The 23,572-nt window shown below is 28.3% G+C and overlaps 1 long non-coding RNA gene across 1 annotated transcript; it reads left to right on the plus strand.

The window, feature by feature from the left end:
* The first annotated feature begins 356 nt into the window (after positions 1–356).
* Positions 357–12,066, plus strand: LOC147812670 (uncharacterized). Its single transcript, XR_015433365.1, has 5 exons — positions 357–440; positions 1,846–1,901; positions 3,193–3,402; positions 7,161–7,235; positions 11,907–12,066. It is a non-coding gene; the product is annotated as an uncharacterized LOC147812670 (long non-coding RNA).
* The last annotated feature ends 11,506 nt before the right edge of the window (positions 12,067–23,572 follow it).

The raw sequence follows: 23,572 nt of genomic DNA on the forward strand, positions 1-23,572 counted from the left end.
CTCCTCTTGCCACAAAGTCTGAGGCTTTCTGCTGCTATGGAAACAAGACTAGCGCATTTCAGGGAGGGTAGCTTCTCGTCACTCTAGAGCTAACACAATAGACCGAAGAAAAAGTTCATTTCTCTTGCTGACTAGAGCCAAAACTTACCCTAAACAGTGACCCCACACCCCTACTTAAAATAGTTTTACCTCGCTATCAAAGTCACCGCCGCAGGTCCAGACGAATGGCATGGGACTTCAGACAAACTCTATTTGTTTGATAACCATTGGTTAAAAGTTACATTGTAAATTCGTTCTGTAACTCCACAGCATGTTATTGTATACTTCTCTAATTACAATGTTTCCTTAATTAAAATAATTTGATATTCTGAAATTGATGTGATTCCTAATACGTCATCTGAAAAAGATAGATCAGATTTGGAACAGCTTCGAAAGGCCGTGTAATTATTACTTTTATTTTTTCATTTGTATATATTGGCATGCTTTATTTTCAATGTTAGCTATACTATTATATTTCAAGAAATGTTTTGATAATTTCAGTGTACCTTATAAGGTTGGTATATTGCTGCACACTAGTACAAGATTCTGTCCTTTTTCTAATAATTTAATCAAGTAAAACTGAAATCTAAATTTATGAAAAATTCATATTGATTTAATATTTCTCCTCGGCTTGCTTCGGAACAAGTTATTACTCAATAATGAAGTGAGCTATCTATGGGCAAAACTTTATCCATAGAATTAATGGTGACTCATGATCTAAAACCAGATTGCTCCCCCTTGTGACTTGATTTAATTTTATATTTTAAAACCGTAGTTGATCAGTCGACCCAATTTCGGGTTTGCGTCTACTGATGTCCGACTCCGTAGTCTTATAATTTTAAACCCAATCTAGAAGACAAGGAAGCTCCTATATCAGTATCCACAGAAGTGTGATTTGTTATGGGAACACAGAGGACTTTGTGACTCTAACGGATTTAATGTGCCATTTACTACACGGGGAGTTTTCTACCAGCAGGAATTGGACCTCCGATCTTTTGGACATGGACCCAGTGCCCTACCAGTTACTACAGCTACTAATTCTGCACGCGTTATTATTATTACTTTTTTACACGTGTACATAGCTGCAAACTCAATTGCATTTTCCAATAGGCTACAGAATTTTGCCAGTTTCTCCTGGTTTAATAAAAATTCTAGTTTTTGTGCATTTTAGAAAATTTCCTAAAATTGAGTAAGTTTCCTTAAAAAAGTTCCAATTGAAATAGAATTTTTGCGCAGATTATTGCTTGCTTGAATATTTAAATAAAAGTCACTAATTTTAATTATTAATTGCTAATTTTAATTATTAATTATTGATTTTAATTTTAATTATTAATTGTCCAAAAGAGAATAACATCAAAAAATATGGGGTTTAACTATTCACAAGGAAACAATTATAGATTTTAGCTTTCTTGTATTGATATCAGAAATAAATTAAATAAACCCTTTTTGTATAATATTGCTCATGCTTAAGAAAAATGTGTTTTTACAAAAAAAATTAGATTTAGTCCTTACTAATTTTTAACTCTTTCAATTTTTGTATCTACAATATAAGCAGTTTGAGAATGACTTTGAAATTTGTCATGATAGCAAACATGTCCAGTTTTTACTCTTATTTTTTTATAGCATTAAGTTACAAAATTACTTTAGTTAGTTAAAATAATAGTGCTTATATTGTTTTCATTGTAAAGTTCGGTTGGAAAAAAAGTTGCATTTCGGGTAAGTAGCGTGTGTGCTTAAAAAAGAGTTAGTAAAACTATCATGCATTACCTGCAAAAATATTAAGTGTGTATTTTTTTTTTCTTCCAGAGATTCATCTGCACGTCCTCGAAATTTAGAGATAAGTCATAAATGGTCTAAGGCAGGTAAGTAATTAGTTTTATCTTCTTACATTAATTTTTTGTTTATGTGCTTAGATACAGATAAGTTTGATAACATTTATAGGTAAAAGGGGGCAACAGAGGGTACTGACCAGAGAAAATGTGTATTGATATTATTTGATAAATTGTGATTGATTAAATGTGTTCTATATTTTAATCACTGACCAGTAATATTTTATTTTCTCCATTTCCACCTCCGGGAAGTACGGTTCCCTGTTACATACCTGTCAAGTCTCCTGTTTTTTAACAAAAACTCCAGTATTTTACGATTATCTCCTGTTTACCTGTATATTCTCAAATTTCTCCGTATTTGCTGAAGAAATTTTAATAAAAAAAGTTTGGTAATAAAATATCCGCTGATGGCAAAAATACTTCACTTATTCGTCAACAAATAATGCTATTGCCAGTTCTGCAATAGCAATAGTGTTAATAGTTTAAGTAATTATAAATAATGGTTTAAAAAAAATCTTCTTTATATTAAGATTTATATATTTATTACTTCGCCGAATGTAAATGCTTATATTATTTCCAATTTTGAATTTCTCTTTTTGACTGACATGATGATGCAGGATGTATCAAAATTTTACTCGTAGCCTTAAAAAATGTCATTTGTAAAATCTCCGTTATTTTTTATCTTCTCCAATGTTGGCATGTATTCTGTTATTTTTATACTGGCCTAACACTTTTATTTTGAAAATTAAGTAGTTTAGCAGTTACTGCAGTATTTTGTCTCTCCAATTAGCAACATTATTTAGCCTCGAGATGGTTGGCATCGATAAATTACTGTTGCTTTCACAAAACATTGCTATTAGATTGAGATTATGGTGACCTATAGTTTGTCTATGATAAGAACATTCCTCACTCAAAGTCTGAGGCTGCTATGGAAATATGAATGACGCATTTCCTGGAGGGTAGTTTCTCTTCAATCTAACACAATAGAAAAAAATTCCCTTTCTTTCACCGAACCGACTAATACCCTGTCCTAAATAGTGACCCCACAGTACTTGAAATAGTTATACCTCGTTACCATAGTCACCGCTAAGAGAGTTCTTACTTTAGCTGGCTTTTTCTTCTAGTGAAGTGCATGCTTGTAACAGAGCAGATCAATTAAAATTGACTAGAGAATTCTGATTGTTTTAATCTTTTATTATTTTCAGTGTTAAGAATATTTAGAATAATATTATGAAATACTTTCACTAAAAGTATTTCATAATATTCTAAATAAAATTATTATTATGATATAAGATCATACTAATTTCATGGATTTTTCTTACAGACTCAGATACTGAAATCTCAGAGTTATCAAAGCAAGAAAACATATTTGTTTTTACCTCTATTATCAAGGTTCCCTTTTTGTTCTGTAAGGTAAAAGATTTTTATTTGTTCTAGAAGTCTAACTGATTCAGATCCAGTGGTTTCATCATTGAAAGAAAAGATCAAATCTCTTGAAGATCAAGATAAGAATGTTCGGTGTCTCATTTGTTTGGTAAACTTCCTTTTATGCATTTATACATTCTTTTTTAAAAAATAAGTATACTTTATTTGATATGTGGCAGAATCGTGGTGACACAGCGACATTGTCGCAGAACATTCCTGAGTTCTTGTAGAAAGATTTTTCCTTTGGGAAGTAAAAAAAAACTTTGGTTTCCTTTTTTTCTGAAATTTTCAAAAGAATTTTCTTGTCTCCTCAGAATTATAGTCAAACAATGCCTTCCTTGCGCATTGGAGTGAAAAAAGAAATATTAGTGATTTTCTGTTCTCATTTGAGAATAATGAAAGAGTAATGAAGTAAAAATCTTTGATTTTTTTTCTGCAGAAATTTTCGTCCTTTTTTTTATGCAATTATTACTACTGATTTCAACGTAGTTTAAAAAAAAAAATTTTTATTCTGTATTATTTGTTACAGCAACTGAATCTAAAAAATGAATTTAGTAACCCCTTTTTGAAGAGTCTGATTTGCGTGATTTTGAAGTCGATCTTTTGTAACAGTAGTTAATGCTGCGGATGTCATGATTTTTTTTAATGGGATGAGGATTTGCAAAAGCCGAGAAAAATAAATAATTAGTGTCTTCCCCCCCCCTACAAAATGCAAGACTATCTACATAGTATTAGAATAATATAAAATATTACGTATTCAATTAAAAAAAGTTTTTTTCTTTCTTTGAAATTGACGCTTCTGTTTTTTAAATTCAGTAACATGTTATTTTTAAAAGTATTTTGCAGAAAGATATTAGTATTAGAGGGGCATGTCGCAGAAAGCCCAAAACAATTCTGCCACAGGGTAATTGGGAAATGTAAAGTAAGAGTTTTCTTTTAAAAAAAAATTAGTTTAGATGTTAATCACTTGCGTGGAAAAATTATTTGATAAAGCTGATTTATGTTTTCAGTATCGGACTTTTAATTCTTCTAATTTTGAACACGAATTCAAACTAAGTTAACTAGCCTACTGTTACCCTTATCGTTAAATAATTACAACATCTATTACAATTCAATTATTTCATAAAATTCCACTTTTTAGCGAAACTTTTCCATGTTTCCATTCTTCTCATTCTATTATTTGTCATACCTGCCAAGTCTCCCGTTTATTAACAAAGACTCCTATATATTTTACGACTATCTCCTGTTTACTTGTATATTCTCAATTTTCTCCGGATTTGTTGAAAAAAATTTTGGTGATAAAATATCTACTGAGGAAAAAGATGCTTCTCTTATTCCTCAATAGATGGTACTATTGCCAGTTCTACATCATGTTGAATGTTTACAGTTTAAGTAATTATAAATAATGGATTTAAAAATCTTCTTTAGATGAATATTTATATACATTTTTTTTGCTTCCTAAATGTAATTATTATATATTATTTCCAATTTTGACTTTCATAATTATGCATGATGTATCAAAACTTTACTCGTAGCCCAAAAAAATTTTCATAGCAAATTCTTCGTTTTATTATTTTTTCAATGTTGGCGGGTATGATATGTTTTTGCTCAGAAAATGTTATATTTGATCAAACAAATAAAGTAAAAACATTTTCTTATGAAAAATTGCATAGTATACAGTCTATAGACAAAACTATACTATAGACTGTCTATACTATGGACAAAATACAGTATGGATTACCTGATATATCTTGAAAAGTCATGGAATTTTTTTCTTAAAATTGAGTGAGAATCCTGTTTATTTTTTAAAGAAGCATTAAAATAGCAATGTCATTCAAGTTATTTCTAATTTGCATAAATTGTTTGCTAAATACTTTTTAAAGTTTTTCCTTCCCTTTTCTTAAAGTCAAAGAAATTATTTAAAAGATTTTAAGAGAGAGAGATACATACCTGCCAAACCTCCTGCTTTTTAACGAATACTCCTGTATTTTACGACTATCTCCTGTTTACCCGTACATTATCAGATTTCTACGTATTTGTTGAAGAAATTTTTTATAAAAATTTTGGGGATAAAATATTCACTGATGGCAAAAACACTTCTCTTATGCCTCAACAGATGTTGCCAGTACTGCAGTATGTTGAGTGTTAATAGTTTAAGTCTAGCCGTGATGGCTCAGGGGATAGACCTTCCAATGAGGGTTCGAATCTCAGCGATGACTGGTCGACACAATTCTGCTCCCGGCTCTAGAGTGCTGAGGTTAAAAATATCATCAGTGGTAGATAGATCATGAGTCCCCTTTCCGTGAGGCTAACCATGGAATGTCTCCATGTAATGCAAAGACGGGTTAGTTCCCTTGTCTTCTGGATTGGGTTCAAAATTATAAGACTACGGAGTCGAATATTCATAGTCGTAAACCTGAAATTGGGTCGACTCTTCAACGACGGTTATAAAATAAAATAGTTTAACTAACTATAAATAATAATTTTTTTAAAAAAATTTTTAGATTAAAATTTATATACATATTTTTTACTTCGCTAAGTGTGAGTGCTTATATTAATTCCAATTTTGAATTTCCCTTTTTTCCTTACGTTATTATGCATGATGTATCAAAACTTTACTTGTAACCTAAGAAATTTCGCTAGTGAAATCTTCCTTATTTTATTTCTTCAGTGTTGGCAGGTTTAATCATTATTTTTTTAATTCATAGCTCATTTCTTCATTTCAATTATATGTAATTTAAAAAAATTTTATTAAAATTTATTAGACGTCAAAAGCATCAGTAATAGTATAACAATGTTTACAGTTCCCCTAATAAATCAAATAAATGCCTTTTACCTATTAACTTTGCTTTTTACTACATAGAAATTGTTTTAATTACATACGTAGCAATTTTGTAGTTCGTAGCAAACTTTACTATATACCAAACTTTTTTATTGATTTTAATTACATAGGTTTATAGAAACATTTTTTAAAGCATATATCTATAAAAAATTTAACGCAGTTTCAGATAATACAAATTTAGTGACTCACTGTCTATGCTACCGTCTTCACATTAATCAATGAGCATATCTGACATAAGAAACAAAAAATAATTAAATATTAAAAAACGTGTAATAAGCTCCTTTTTCAATTACTCTGAGCTATAACCTAGCAAACATCACTAATGTTATTTTAAAATATGTGAAAGAGAAAAAATAGTTATCTGCAATTTCGTACTTATTAATAATTAGTAAAGTTGTAAACTAATGAAAAAAAAACTTTTTTTCAAACATTTCTCTTTAACGAAATAATTGAAATTTTCAAATGACTTTAGAAGCTGTAACTGGACCTTTTCCCTACTGTCCAAGTGTCAGGACACTAGAAATACTGAACCAAGTTACAAATTTTATTAAAAGTTTAATAAGGGACATTCACTAATTTACATTTGTAAGATGTTCTTAGTTTGCTTGATTCCTAACATATCTTTATAAATTCAATATGTTATCTATATTAATCTTGTTAATCTTTTTGGTCCATGTACATTTATAAATGACTCTTATTTAAATCTAAAATATTCAATCGATAACTTTTTTAAATAATATTTTAACTAATTATTAATTTGAATTAAAATTATTTTTTACATAATCAAATAAAGTTGTTATTAAATTTAAAAATGGAATAAAATCTCAATATGAATTTGTGCATACATAGTTATTATTGTGGAGCTCTTAAAAAAGAAAAGAGCCTTTTCTCAGAAACTAGTTATTTCATTATGATCATGTAAAGTCTGTGAAAATGATTTTGCATTATGTTGGCAGGTATAGATATAAGAAATTCTTTTTTTTTTTTTTCGAAATTAAGGAGATTAATGTGGTTTTTCTTTGTAGGAATCTTATACAAAGCCTGTTGCATCCACCACCTGTTGGCATGTGCATTGTGAAGAATGTTGTCTCATGACAATGGTAACTATATTTCCTTCCTCAGAAGGCACTTACTTAAGCCTTCTGATAAAAGATATATTAATAATCTTTTTTTTTTAATTACTGAACAAAACTTTCGTAAATGCAGATTTAGCAATTTTTAAATCAATGCAAATCTTTAATATTTTAAAAACTTTTCAAACAAAAAACAAAATTTAATATTAACTTAATAAATTAAATTTAAATTTTTTATTTTTTACATTTGGTTTTTTCCTCTCACTGTTGTGTTACTATAAGCTGTTATGTTAAAAAATGTTATAAAAAGAATGGTCAAGTTTACATTTTTGGCTTCTTTTATGATTTAGTTTTTATTCAATTCCTATTATTAGAGTTCACACTCTCCTTCTATCTTGTTCAAATTTTCAATCATTGATAAAATACTTTTTTTTTTCATCCACTCAAGTGTTCAAATACATTTTGTTTTTAAACTTGTAGTGGGTGTGACACTTGATGCTAATACAGTTTTTTCAATTACTAATCCATTCATTAAATGTAATTAATTAATTTTAGTTTTACTTTATAAGAAAAATTTTAATTATTTAATAAAAAGTAACTAAAATAAAATTTTTCTAGCTTGCTTTTTTTTTAGTCTACTTGAAGTAAAATATTTAATTTTTTGAACATTCAAATAAATTAAAACTATGTAATTCTGTTTTAATTGATGTGTAAGTTTTTTTCTTTCGTGATATATTTTATAACATTTTTACAAATGTATAGACTATTTGCGTAAATATATATTCAAAAGTAGAGAAAACATGGAAAATATCACAGAACAAAGAAAAAAGGGGGAAAATTAATAAAAAATCCGGAAATTAAAAGATTATATTTTATTTTATATAATTATTAGAAAAGATTTTATAATTTTTTGCGGATTTTTATAATTTTTTTTCAGATTTCTATTACTATTTTTCTTTTTTTCATTGTTCTGTAATTTTTTACATTTTTTCTCTACTTTTTGAACTTATTTCATCAGTTCTATTTGCTTGCAGCTTATGCACAGTAAATAAAACTTATTGTTTTTCTCAATTTTCTTTGTTTTTTTCTTTTTGTATTTATTTATTATGCTATATGTATATATATATATATTGTTGCTTTAACGCTATAATATACCAAATATGATACACAAATATGTTTTTGGTTCGACAATTGATTGTTAGGTGGAGCACTGGCAGTATGAATTTCTTAATTGGCTTTTAAATATAGATCTATATTTCAGATATGCTACAGCAGTTTTGTAAAAACAGCTGAACTTTTAGCGCTATAATGCAACAATTATATTTACTATGTTAAATAAACATGATCACTATACTTTATACATAAATTAGATTCAATTATTTTAACAATTCAATACGTACAAACAGAGAATGAGGATATGAGAAAAAGCAAGCAACTACTTTACAAAGAAAATTATGTTAACTTCATTCTTTTGTTTTCAGTACTTTTAATCATTGATACAAGCTTCCTTTTGTGTTTAATTTGCTGAATTATTTATTGCTCAATTTGTTTATTTCTAATAGTGTTAATTTTATTGTTGGAAATGATTTTTCCTTTTAAAACAATTCTTGCTTAACCTCCAAATCTTTTTGATAATGCTAATTCTTGCTAATTTTAATTTATGGCACAACTTGCCATGAAGGTTGGACAAAATAACAGAAACACTTCTATGTAAACAGATTTTTTAATATTTTTCAAATAATACTTAGAAAATTATTTAATAACTTTAGATGTGTTTAGTTCATGCGATTTCTCATACATATTAATAAAGTTTAAAGCTTTCAAAGGTTTGAGGGACTGGCAATAAATTGCAATCGAAAAATAATGTTTTTTTAACACACTATGCAATAAGCTTGTAATTTGCATCGATTACTTTTGTTATGATATGCAATAACAGCATAAAATTTCGTAAGCCTAGCTTAAACATTCATGGAAATATAGACATTTAAAAGAAAAAAAATATTGAAAATGCAAAAAGTTTCTAGTAATTTTGTTGTTTCTAGATACTTAAAATTCCAGAATTGATGTGAGGGCTGTAACTGCAATCTGGAAAATATGATCGTCGTTGTCAAGAGAGCAATAAAAATTTTCTTCAATTTTAATGATTTTACTAATAATTGAATTACTATAATTATATGTATTATTATAGTAATGTAAATTTAATAACTCCTTAATATTAATTTCATTCTTTGCATATTTCACCATGTCTCTAACGGAGAAAACATCATTTTTAAAGACTCTTATTCTATGCACAGAGTGCAAAAAGGTTTCTTTAAAAATGAAACCTTTTTGCACTCTGTGCAAAGAATAAGAGTTAGATTAATCATTATCATCAATGGCTCGATAACCCTGGATGGACCTTGGCCTTCTGAAGAAGTTTTTTCCAGTTTAACCTTTTTTCTGCTAGCGTTTTCCAGTTTTTAAGATCAAAAGGTCTTTGTCTAGGCCAATCTCAAATTTTGCCTGCTCTCTTTTGTGGTACGGTCTTCGTCCATTCTGATAGTGTGTCCTGCCCATTTTATTTTTTGTCGTTTAATAAAGTTAATAATGTCAGGTTCTTTATATGAGTGATAAAGCTCTAAATTTGTTCTTCTAAGCCACACAAACTTCAAAAATACTTCTCAAGTCCTTTCTCTCAAAGGTACCCAAAATAACTTATCTGTACAAGATAGGGTCCAAGTTTCAGAAGCATATGTTAAAATAGATCTTAAAAGAGATTTGTACAATAAAACTTTTGTTTTTCTATGAATTACATAAGATTTATATATTTTCGAATTCCATTCAAACATCTATTGGCAATAATAACTCTCCTTTGTATTTCCATTGTAATATTGTTCCTGTTAAATTAATAGTTTATTAAATAAGAGCAAAAATTTTAAATTCAAAGATATACAAATTTTTATATAACTTTAAATGACAAAATCTGCTGATTTTTACAATTCTGAGTGCAAAATATATTTGACTTGATTAAATAGTTCTACAAATAATTTAATTTATGAAAAAATTACATTTAAAAATCCAAAGTTTCAACTGCTTTCCCGACTAAACTATTCGGACCTAATCTTCCAAAAGGTATATCCATTTGGAAGAAGTACATACTTTTCAAATTTTCTCGGCTAAAAATATTATCTGCTCAAATTAGTTAGAATATGCAGGGTGTTTATAAAGTCCCGGACACATTTTGATGTTAAATAACTCATAAAATAATAAAGATAGATTAAAATTAATCACATAAAGGGTTAGATAGACTCAAAAACTTCATGACCCTTGTCAATGAACTTCCACGTGTGCCCCCTTTGTCGCACGGAGAATATCAAGTCAATAGTCAATTTCACGCCAGGTAGCGGCAAACATGTTGGCATCCACAGTGGCTATTGCAGTTGTAATTCTGCCTTTTAGGTCATCAATGTTCGACACGATCTTCCTGTAAACATTGTCCTTTATAAATCCCCAAAGAAAAAAGTCCAGCGGTGCTATATCAGGTGATCTGGGTGGCCAAGGAATTGGACCTCCTCGCCCAATCCATCTTCCTGGAAAATGGTCATTCAAAGAGCTACGAACGATGATACCCCAATGAGGTGGTGCACCATCTTGTTGCAAAAAGACATATGGCTGAAGCTCTTATAGTTGTGGAAATACTAAGTTTTCCAACATGTCTAAGTATAGGACTGATGAGACCGTCTCTTCTGTAAAAAAGAAAGACCCAATGACTCGGTCCTGAATTAGTCCACACCACACATTAACCTTAGGGAAATCCCTTTGCGTCTCACGGTATTTATGGGGGTTTTCAGATCCCCATATACACACATTATGGTGATTAACAATGCTAGAAACATGAGAGGATGCTTCGTCGGAGAACATTATGCGCTTCAGAAAATCAGCAGCATCTTCTATCCTTCCTAACATATCTGTTGTAAACCTCTAAAAAAGAAGGGGGCGCACATCGAAGTTCATTGACAAGAGTCATGAAGCTTTTTGAGTCTATCTAACCATTTATGTTATTAATTTTAATCAATCTTTATTATTTTATGAGTTATTAAACATCAAAATGGGTCCGGGACTTTATAAACACCCTGTATATTGTTAGGCACTCTTATCATTAAGGTTGCATTTTAGTAGGTAAAATTTTGATCAAAAGCGCTTCATTTTTTTTTTTTTTAAATTTTATTATTGTTTTTTTTTTTTTTTTCAATTCAATTCCTTTTATTACTTAATACTCTATTTATATCTCGTTCAAATTTGCAATTGTTAATAAAATACTTTTTATTTATCCACTCAAGTTCAAATACACTTTTAGTGGAGGACACTTGATGTTTATACAGTTTTCACAAATATTAAATCTTCTTTTAAATTCAATTAATAAATTTTTGTAGTAGATGGGGAAAAAAATTTTAATTATTTAATAAAAAGTAACTAAAATAAAAATTTTCTTTGTTGACCTCTAAGTAGGAATTGACTTTAAGAAATCTTTTTTTATATTATTTTGCACCACTGAAATGTATTTTTGTGATTAATGTTCTTTTCCGACTGCGTCTCACGAGTCTCAAATAAATTAAAACAAGGAATGTTTTATCAGGTCACTTATAGTTGTTTCTCATATGTTAATTTCTAAAATGAATGTTGTCTCAATACTGAATAACTTTTTTTTTTCATTTATAGGGTGTAAAGAAACTTTGTCCCCAATGTAATAGGATCGTTTTTCCATCAGATTTAAGAAAAATTTATCTATGAATCATCAGCCACAATCATTGTATATTTGTAAATATTTCATCTGAATTGTATGATGTCCAAAGATTAGTAAATATTCTGTTTTTATATACATTGTTCTGAATTTATTTTTATAAGTTCAAAAAATTATAATATGTTTCAAATATAAACTGCTAGTGAGATATATTATTAAAAATCAAGAATTCTTTTCTTTAATAAACTATTTCTCACAAGTCAGAAAAAATAGCATTATTTTTACAGATTGGAAAGTGACCAATCAGAATTGTCAATAGCAATAATTAATTTAATAATTCTATCGTGTATTATAATTATTCCGTATAAAAATTCTAGTTCTCAGAAGAATATTTACACTGACTTCATCTAATGATGTTTTGTTTCCTGACAAAATATTTGACTCATAAAACTGACATTATCTGACGCAAAATTTTATCTAATTGAAAACATTTTATGTATTTTTTTCTGACAGTCTAATTACTAGTAGAAACCTTTCTTTTAAATATAATAAACAGTCTAATAGTTACTAAAAAAAGTGTTAGATTATCGGAATTGTAGTTAAGTCCAAAAAAGAGTAGTTTGAAAAATTTATTTTGTAAATTAAAGAAATTTCATACTTAAGCAGGGTTCCCATGGTACTTGAAAGTCCTTGAATTTTGTTGAAAAAAATCTGGGCCCTGAAAGGTCCTTGCATTTTGCCATCGAGCACTTGAAAAGTACTTGATTTTGTAGGAATTAAAATAATACCAATCTTTCTTACAAAAAAGTGGTAAAGAAATAATAAATAAATTCAATGGAGGATTATTGAAAAGGGGTTAAAGAAGATGCAAAACTTTTTTGTCCTAGATTTTTCACACCAGATTATTGTTGATCTCTCTGATATTTTGAAAGTTGAAATTTCTAAAAAAAATTTAGGTTTTGTAGTCAATAGTTTTTGAATGATATAGGGTGAATCGATTTAGAAACGTGTTTAATGTGTTAACTTAATTATTACGGCAGGTTAATATTGTTATCCTATTTGTTCTTTTAATTTATGAACGAAGGATAATTTTTTATCATTTATGATCAAATATTTACGTTTAGTTTTTACTGCTAATAAATAAAATTTAATTCGACAGGTTTCATTAATTATGAATAAACATTGTGATTTATATAAAATGTTCTACAAACTGCGATTTTAATGAAAGTGATTAATGAATCACATATTGTGTATTACTTTAAAGTGATTTGCAAATTACTCATCAGGATTCATGTTTTATAAATCACATATCATGATTCACATTAAAGTGATTTATCAATCACACATCATGATTTCAATTAAAGTTATTTCTGAATCATATAATGTGATACATAAGGAATTAATTTATGAATCATGCCTCAAAATTCTCATTCTAGTAGTTTACAAATCACGCATTGCAATTCACAAAAGAGAAATTTAAGAATTACCACTCACAATTCTCATCAAAGAGATTTAAGAATCACACATAGATGTTCTATATTAAGAACCTTTCGAATTGCAGTTTGCTTCATTAATGATCACAATTCACATTAAAACTATTAACTGATCACGCAATAGAATTCACATTAAAGTGATTTATGTATCACACATTGTGGTTTACGTCTTGTTATTTCGTACGTTTTATATCATTTGCTATTCATATTTTCTGATTTAAGAAACATACACCGCATTTCAATTTACAAATCTCACATTGTGATATATGATTTCTTTGGGACTTACTTCACCTTTCTTATAATTTTGATTTACATATAGTATATCTTACATATAGTATATTCATATAAATGCGATTTAAAAATCACACTTCACATTTTATAGATATATTTTATAGAAAATAAAGCTCGGTAAGTCTTAGTTAGTTATCTGTAATATTGTTCTACAATAGATTTTATTATGTTTAGCATACATTATCGATATTCTGAAGTAACAAAATAGATAATTTGTTATTAAAATTGAAACAGATATGTTAAATGGATACATTTTGAAATTTGATCTAAGATATTAAAAAAAAAAGGCATTTATATTTCAATAACCATGCAATTACACAAACTTTATCAATTATTTACTATGGTTGTTTAATGTAATATGCATTATTCATTCATTCAGTTTCTATAATTCTAATTCACTTCATAAAATTTTTCATGAAAAGCTTCACTGATGCTAGTTTTTAAATGTTGGCTCTATCTCAATTGGAATTTTTCAAAATGATTTGAAACAGCAATGTATCAACCAATTGTATTATTAGCTGATAAATTTAATAAAAAAAGCATTTTGCTTTAAATATATAAAATTTCTGCTTCTACGTAATTGTAAAATCTGGTTGACATGTACTTTAGAACATAACTATAATACCGAATAGATTCTTGAAAAGTTCTTGAATTTTTTTTAAGAATTTGAGTGGGTATCCTGCTATGTTCCCTTATGTTTAAATAATTACAAATAAGTGCAAATTTGTCATACTTGCCAAAGGACACATTATCTATATTTATTTATCCCTATTTCCTAACCATAAATTATTATATAATTCTAAATATTAAATTTTTCACTTATTTTTACTATTACTTATTGCAAAATAATTTAATTATTACAAAATCATGAAAAATGTTTTGAATGAAAAATCTTTACCAAACCTTCTAAGATTCATGTGAATGTTTTATCTTTTGTCACTTAATATTTTTAAAAAAAAGTACGGATATGTACTTTTTTTTGTTCTGAATTTGATACTGTTGCGATGGAACAATTTGTTTAGTTGATATGGTTTTATGCAATTTTGTAACTATTTACGCACCTGACATTTTTATGCTAAATGAGGTAAAACGGGAATCGAATAGGGAAGTTCACTTATATTTTATTTTTATACCTTATATTGCTTAATCTTAACCATAATTTAGTGACAAGTATTGTTCTCTTAGGTATTTTTTCTCGCTTAATTAAATGAGCTTAAAAGGAGTTATTGTTTTGCAATGTGTTTCTTTCTTTTTGTATAAAATGTACTATTTTTTAATCGTATTAATTATGAAAAGAGAAACTTTTTAAACTAAATATGCCATTGACTCAAAATTCCATATCATTCAATTTAGCATAAAAAATTCATCTTATAATCTTCAGATGGCCCGTAAGTAGCGCATAGCTGCTACTGGATTTTCCAGATTACTGGATTTTTCCAGTTTCTCCTGGTCTACTGATTTAATTAAAATTCTCCTGGTTTCTGTACATTTCAGAAAATTCTCTAAAGTTGAGTAAGTTTCCTAAAAAAAATCCCTATTTATACCGAATTTTTGTACAGATTATTACTTGCTTGAATATTTAAATAAGTATTGCTAACAGATAATCAAGCGAGCGAGCCTCATTTATAAAAATCAGTTTAAAACCTTTTTTGTTCAAAAATTTTCAGTTTATTTTTATTCAGAATTCTCTTTTTAAATTAATTTTTTAAAAAGTCTTTTGACTATGTTTGATGAATTAAATGCTTTAATATTCAAAATTAGGAGTAAACATAATGCATAACATTTCGAGTATGTTTAATGTGAAATCATAACTGGAAAATAGTGCAGTTTTCTAATTTTGATGACTAAAATTCCCTATGTGTAAAATATTTAGTACATACAGTAATGCAACAATTATCGTGAAATTTATATTTCGTAAAATCTACTGAATTTTTTTCCTATCTGTGTTTGCAGCTATGATAGCGAAACAAAAATTGCACGTAAGTACACGTCGAAAGTAATACTTTTTATACCTGAAAATACTTACAACTTTTGAACTGTTCTTTCTATTGCCTGAACAGTTTTATTCGATTACTATGCCAAATGCGCAAATCGTTTCTAGTACAGAATTGTACTTTTTGTGCATGAAACCCTTTTAATTTTTAGAGTTCGATCATATTGGTGATCGGTGATACCTGATTGCGCTAAAGGGTTTTCTGGTGGACTGCGCTGCTAACATCTTATCCCCCTTTAATAAAGGTTGGTGGACTGCGCTTAAGGCAACCCTTAGGACGATCCCTCCTACTTCATTCATGCAGTAAAACAATTTCTGATAAAAGCATTGTCTCGCCAATATTGTTCGCCAGAAGCTAGTGTGCTGAGGTTGGAGGGGGATTTGTCAATAAGTTTTCCTCCATCCTTTAATAATTTTTATTTAAAAGGAATTTTTTTACATGTTTGTAAATTTTAATACTTCTGTAATTTTAAAATACAAACAGCTATGAAAAAAAAATGTCTTTCTAGTTCATTTTAAGGTGACATATGGCGTTCAAAGTTTCGAAAATCGGTCAAAATTTTAATTACACCAATGCAATTGTTTCAAGAATATTGGTTAAAAAAGTTAAAAAATTTGTTGCTCACTTGTCGTCTTAAGTTAAAAAAATAAAAGTTCAGGGTGTAGTATCAAGTTTTAATTAAGCTTTAAAAACCTTACTTTAATATTTAAAAATTTGAATTTATTTAATATATTTAATAATTTAAAAAATTTTTTCACATGCAATTTTTGAATATATTTAATAATTTGAATTTTAAACCGGTTTTAACCAAACTTCCGCATATTATTTTTAAAAAAATATTTGAACATAAAATGACTCTGACCAAAAGCCATTAGTCTTGGATCGGAAGTCTTGATGCACTCTAACTCTATATTCAATAAGTTATAAAAGCTTTGCATTTTAATTAGCAAAAAACTAAATGGATATAATTGAAATATGTTTTTTGAACATTATTTTAAACATATTAAATGGAAAATTACTATTTAAAGGTTTCATATCACTCTTATTTAAGTGTAGTCTATTTTGAAACATAATTACATGAATATCCCTTTCGATATTTCTTAGTAAAAAAATCTTTCAATTCAAATCAAATTTCTTAGTAAAAAAATATTTTAAATTACATATTTTTTCAATTAATATTTTTTAATAATTTTGTTGAAACTACTGATTTATTTTTTTAAAAAAAAATAATCACTATTTACATCAATGTATTTTATAATGAAAGGGATAACATAGTGATTTCAATGCATATGCATTTTATTATTCCGTAATAAAAAAAATAGCTTCCTTAATAAACATACATTATCAATTAAATCAGACTTTTTAAAAATTCACACATTTAAGAATGTATTTATTAATTATACTGTATGAAAATATGTAAAACTTAAATTAATAATTTTTTAAAAAATAAATTCATAATTAATGTTATAAAAATTATGTTTGTTTAAGTTAAATTAAACTGATTTAAATTAGTGATTTATTTTTCAAAAATTGAAAAAATTTAATCCGGATTTAATTTATGACTAAAATGAAGTGATTTATGCCAACCCTGACAGAAGCAATCAGAAACTTAAAAATCTAGTATATTTTTTTTAAAATTTAATTTATGTGTTTTTAAAGGAAAACCTTAAAATAAAGTTGAATTATTTCGTACATTTTTTCTCATTCGAAATGATTTTTAACAAATTCTTCTGTTTTGCTTACAGTAACATCGTAGTAAGAATTTGATTTTCTATATATATATTGAAAATCATATTCTTTTTATCTACTAAATTGATAAATGAGTTAATCAGCAGATTAATATAAGCTTTACTCTATAGTTATATGCAATACAAATATGATCTTATATCGAGTTTTGCTGTCAATTCAAAATTTAAAAAAAGAAGAAAATATTGGAAACAATTTTTTAACGCAATTCAATTATTTTTCTTTAATCACTTAATAAAAATCCTAATATGTCTTATAAAATAAAATAGTTTAAAAAAAACAACTTTTCTAAAGTTTTGTTCGGAATAGTAGTTCGGAAAGTTTTGTTCGGAACTTTTTAACTTATGAGTGTCGAGTCGACATAGTCTCAGTTAATTTTCCAAGTACATGTTTTTTTTTGTTTTTTTTTAAATATAATTTTTATCATAAAAGGCGTTGCAAAAATTTCTTATAAATTATTTTTTAAAAAAATAAAAGAATAAAAGTTTGTAACTTATTTGACATTTTTATATTATTCGACCTTTTATCTTTATTTTTAGAGTTAATAAGAAAATCTTGCAACAAATTTTAAGATAAAATTTAATAAAATGCCATAATATCAGAAAAAATTAACTGAAAATATATTAACTCGATTTTCCCAAAATTGGAAAGTTACCCTCAATATTCTAATTTTTACTTCATCGAATAAAACTATAAAAAATCTGTTTTGTAAAATTTTTAATAATTATTTCATTCTTACTCTGAAGATATCTCGTGATTGAAACTGTTTCTTAATTTTAACTACAAAACACTGAGTACTATATTTAAACAAAAAAATGCGTCTAAATGTGTCCTAATCAAATTTTTTATAAATTAATAAATCGAAAGTTGAAAAGGGAATAACACAATGTTCTCAAATGCATAAGTTCACCCGTTCTATAATTACATTTGTAAATTAACTTACCCACAAAAATAATAAAATTGTAATGATAAATGCTATACTATCAGTAAATGTATTATATTCTAATTGTAAATCTAATCCTGTTTGAAATAGCTCGAATTCAATAAATTGGACTAATATATTTTGATATATTTCTTGGCCAAGTAGAAGCTAGTTATTAATTTCTTGGCCAAGTTAGTGCTTGATTTTTATGAATTGCACCCCTCACATGTCAATGAGGAGAGACCTACAAACGTTATCAACTAGCCGCGCAATCAGCATACTGTTAGGGGCTATAATTGAGGCAATTACTGAGCGCAGTCCACCATTGCCCATTGGTGATTGGTCTCATTGAAAATAAGGCATAATACCTCACCTCCGTATCAATCAGGGATGATTGTGACACAAAGTGAACAAAAACGCCATTAATATGCTATACTTGTTTTTATAATTTCTTTTAACTAAGATTTATAATTAAATTACTTACTTATGAAGAATATCGCAGCTTTATTTTATAAGAAACTAATTTAAGAAAAAATTTAATTCTTACAAGAATAGCGTAAATATGAATCGCGATAATGGATTTTAAAAACGCGTGAATTCTAATAACGATATTGATTTGATTTTTAAAATCGCGTAAATGGAAATTGCGATATTTGATTTTTAAATCACATGAATGCGAATCGCAATGCACGAGTTTTAAATCTCGGGAATACGATTCACAATGTGCAACTTAACAACAATATGCAACCGAAAATCGATGTTTGTTTTTTAAAAAAAAATTGCGTAAATATGAATCGCAACATGAGCGGATTTCGACGTAGTTTCAAATATTAAAAACAGCTAGAAACCAAAAAAAAAAGAAGGAAAAAAAATCAAATTAGCGGGAGAATAACGTGTATGTAAACGTGAGCCGCGATGGTTCAGGGGGTAGAGCGTTCGCCTTCCAATGTGGTGAACCGGGGTTCGATCCTGGCGATGGCTGGTCAATACGAATTTCCGCACCCGGCTTGCAGCAACCACAGTGCTGACCTGAAATATTCTCAGTGGTAGACGGATCATGGGGACTAAAAAACTAACGTCAAACGTCAGACTAACCGTGGGAGGTTCTCGTGGTCTTCCTCTCCGTGTAACGCAAATGCGGGTTAGTTCCTCAAAGGAAGTCCACCACGAAAGCTGATTTCTCATAATACTTGAGCCAGGCCTTGTCTTCTGGATTGAGTTCAAAATGACAAGGCTACGGAGTTGAACATTAGTAGTAGTAAACCCAAAAACCGGGTCAGCTGTTCAACGACGGTTATAAAAATAAAATAAAATGTATGTAAGCTTCACGTTAACGCAATTTAGCGAAATTTTCACAAATTAAATTTTAATTTCTTACTTTAACTAAATTTTAGTTAACTAATTTTAATCGCGGAAGACAGTAAATGAATGGTCTTGAGAAACGCGGAATTTCGCAAACTTCGTGGACAAATCACAATTTTAAGAATACTGAGAATCAATTTTTGGACCTGGAAAGAGGATGATTCCTGATGAAGAGAAATTTAATGTTCTCCTCGAATCAGAAAAAAGGGGAAAAGCAGAGAGAAGAAAAAAGGAATTTTCAAGCATTATTTGTAATGACAAAACAAAATTAAAATACGGAATTTTAACCATTTATTTTACTGTTACAAAACCATTCTTTTCCTTTGGGAGTAGACTTTAAAGACCTGCACAGAAAATATGGTACCATGTTAAACAGGAAATCACATTGTAAAGAACATTTGGCTCCATGAACAGAACAGTTTTTTGGCTTTTAGCAAGGTTCTCAACAATAAACCACGCATCCTTCTCAAAATGCTCTTTAACTATGTATAGTATGACATTATTTACCCTTTTCGGGAAACATTCCACCTTTTCCTCCGGAATTTTTCTATTATGCCCCTTTCTGCCACCTCTTTGTCCACCAACCATGATAAAAGATTAAGGTTTTTTAAGGAAGGCCATCTTTGGTCTCTTCCGGTTTTTACTTAGTCCAATAACTATTTTTGTGAAACTTCTTGGTGTTCCTTAGACCAGGATTTTTTTTTTTGGCAATCTGATCTTAATTTGTTCATCCTTACCTGTAAGGCAGCATTTTCCAAAGTGTTGTACGCGTACCCCCAGGGGTACGGGAACAGTTTATCGGGGGTACGCGTTCTTATGCGAAACATCTTGCAACTAACGAAAATTTCGAAACATTTTATTTAAAAACAAAGCTAGCCATGAAAATTTAAGATTACTTATTCTTCTGTTGGTACGCGTACTAATGCGATTTGACTTATTTGCTTACACTAAAATTATGATTCTCACAAAAAAAGAATTGTTATTGGATTTAAGAGTAATTTTTGATGTTGTTATCGTTAAATTGCATCGTTTAATGCATTATATAGGGTATTCCGTAAATGTCGGGACTAACTTCTAAAGGAAGTAGGGCACTTCATAAACATTACGAATTGCATACCCAGAAGTGTCGACGTTCGCCGCTAGGGTTGCTTTCCTATTCTGAGCATATTGTTCGGTTGGCCACGAATTTCTCATTCGGCTTGCACCAACCACAGTGCTGACGTGAAATATCATGGATTAGAGTCCCCTTGCCGTCGGAGATCCTCGTTTTCTTCCCCTTCATGTAACGCAAATGTGGGTTAACTCCATCAAAAAGTCCTCCACGAAGGCAAAATTTTCCCAATACTCTATCCAGGAGTTCCCTTGTTCTTCTGAATTGGGTTCAAAATTGCAAGGCTACGGAGTTGAACAATCAACCCATAAAATTGGGTCGGTTGTTCAACGATGGTTATAAAACAAAATATTCTAATTTATGCAATATTTCGTCTAATTTATCCAATCGCCGAGTTTATATTATATATCGTCAGATTTAACTGATTGATACACGAACGTAAACCAGTGCAAACTGGTTTCAGTCACGTAAAAACAATAAAGCTGTATAGTATCACCTGGAAGTTAAGATTTTACGTAGAATCTTTTAGTGCGCCTAATAGTATGGCCAGGTACTCAAGGTGAGTAGCTATATTTTTCAACAAGAAATAAGCACCTTTTAAGTACTTTTTAAGCACTCAAAAAACTTTTTATAGCATAGAATTTGAAAGCATGAAATCAATAAAATTCCAAAGCATTTTCAAAATCTCAATAATTTAGAAAGACAATCAATACGGCAAAGAAAAAAAATCTCTTTTTACAAATCCCGAATAAATAAAAAAAAAAAGCACCATTAAGGGCTTTTAAAAAACGTAAATACAAAAAGCACTTTTTAAAAAGCTACGCACTTTGGGACTGTATATAACAGAAAACGAATAGTAAAGAATCCTCAAATCACAATCGTGAAACTTCTTAAATTATTAAAACACACTGGCAATTGAAATATACATATTTTAAATCGTACTAAAATTAAACCTCACAATTCAAAATTTATTGTCTCCATTAAAATTAATATTTAGGGGTCCAGACCGCTTTCTTGTCCTAACTCTCCTATAACAAATTTGTGAAGGTCCCGATTAAAAGAAAAATCATTTTGTGAAGGGTCCGTTTTAAAGTTAAAATATTTTGTGAAGGGTCCGTTTTTATGAAAAGATATTTTGTGAAGGGTCCGTTAATTTTTTCTAAACATACCCCTGTTGCGCTACCCTCCATATTTTTGTAAAAGAAAGGTATGTTTATTAACAGTAAGTACGTTTCGTGACTGATTTCGTACACTAATACCAGCACAAATTAGCGTATTTGAGGTATAGTAAACATGAATAAAAGAAAAGTAAAAAAAGAGCTATTAAAGTATTCTAATAAAATTTTATTAATAAGTAATAAAAAGCTCTCATAAATAAATAAGCTTTTACTCAATCAGGGTGTGCACTGTAGCCTTCCAAGCTACATTAATTAAAATTATATATACACTATTACAAATCCTAAATTTAATTTACAATAAAAAATAGCTCCTAATTTGTTTTAGATAAATACTCAAACACCTATAAGATACTAATAATTATATGTACACTGCATTATATACACTAGTACGAATCATAAAATAAATTTACAATTAGAAATAGCACCTAATTTGTTTAAGATAAATAGGCACTTATAAGGTACTAATAATTATATGTACACTGCATTGATTAAATTATATACACCACTGCAAATCGTAAATTGAATTTACAATAAAAAATAGCACCTAATTTTTTAAAGATAAATAAACAAACAGACATAGATGAAAGCAAAAATATAGGGAGCTAACAATTATAATTACAATACATAAAAAACAGCAATGAAATGCAATTCCAAATGGAAATAAAGGTACAATATACCAAATTTTCTGGTACCTGGACACGTGATCATTCAAGGGAATCACTGATGTATGATGAAAATAATTTGAAATTAATTAGAATAATAATTAGAAATTTTACAATTAATGTCAGATTTTTCAGAAAAAAATAGCGAATTATCATTGGTTTAATATTAATAAAAATTACTATATTGATAAAAATTTACTATGTGGAAATAAATAAATTAAATTTTGAATAAAATATTTGATTATGTGGATCTAACCAGTTCAACAGAAGGGATTTTATTCATCAGGATTTAACAAGTATAAGAGAAGGTTAGTTTTCAGATTTTATATGTTTTGAAAATATGTTTTGAAATATTTTTTCTACTTCTTTAGATAAGTTCATTTTGCAGGGTTTAGTAAAATATTTGCCATCGCCTGCGATTGGGAAGGTAGAATGACCTCAACAGAAACAGAATCTTGTTGTTAGAAACGATTGTTATTAAAGAATATAATAAAATATAGAAATTAGTATATTATTCTTTACTGTTTAATAAAATTTATTCTTTACTTATACATTTGACAGCCATACTAGCCCTAATAGATATTTTGGCAATTTTTTTTACTCGACAAATAAATTAGATCGCAGCTTACTTTACATAAAATATTTTAATACCTGTAGTAGTTATTATTTTTTGAGTTTTTAGTGTTGTTGTGCAATATTTTATATTACTAATTTTCAGTGACTGAGTCCTGTCTGAAGATCAAATATGCATGCTAAAAAATAAGAAAACTAATTTACATATGTGTAAAATAAGGCAGTTTTAAAGCAAACAATTAAGTCTTTAATTTAGATTTATATATCATAGTTAGAGATGAAAATAATTATGTCGTTCATTAATATTCACTC

The sequence above is a fragment of the Parasteatoda tepidariorum genome, chromosome 4 (assembly GCF_982258835.1).
Source record: "Parasteatoda tepidariorum strain Cologne lab strain chromosome 4, Ptep-v5.0, whole genome shotgun sequence".
Lineage (NCBI taxonomy): Eukaryota > Metazoa > Arthropoda > Arachnida > Araneae > Theridiidae > Parasteatoda > Parasteatoda tepidariorum.